This window comes from Penaeus monodon, chromosome 21, assembly GCF_015228065.2.
Source record: "Penaeus monodon isolate SGIC_2016 chromosome 21, NSTDA_Pmon_1, whole genome shotgun sequence".
Classification (NCBI taxonomy): domain Eukaryota; kingdom Metazoa; phylum Arthropoda; class Malacostraca; order Decapoda; family Penaeidae; genus Penaeus; species Penaeus monodon.
This window is the reverse complement of record NC_051406.1, coordinates 1,372,601-1,372,875: the sequence shown is the minus strand read 5'-3', so window position 1 is coordinate 1,372,875 and position 275 is coordinate 1,372,601.

Sequence of the window (275 nt, the reverse complement as noted above, 5' to 3'; positions counted from 1 at the left end):
GTTTTTATTAGTAATTTTTTACATTTTATTTCTAGTTATCTACTTATTTTTCTACACACTAATTTTCTTTGAAGTGTAATGAAAAACGTTTCAGAATATACAAAGTTTTCAATGGATATACAGGAAGAAAGAAAAAGAAAAAGAAATCTAGTATTACGTGTAGAATATTCATATTATACATCAAGTTTTATAAAGAAAACAAGTATCTATCCTACAGGACGGCCTTTAAACCCCGGGAATTTTAGGTGAAAATTTTAAACCCTTATCCTCCTTCC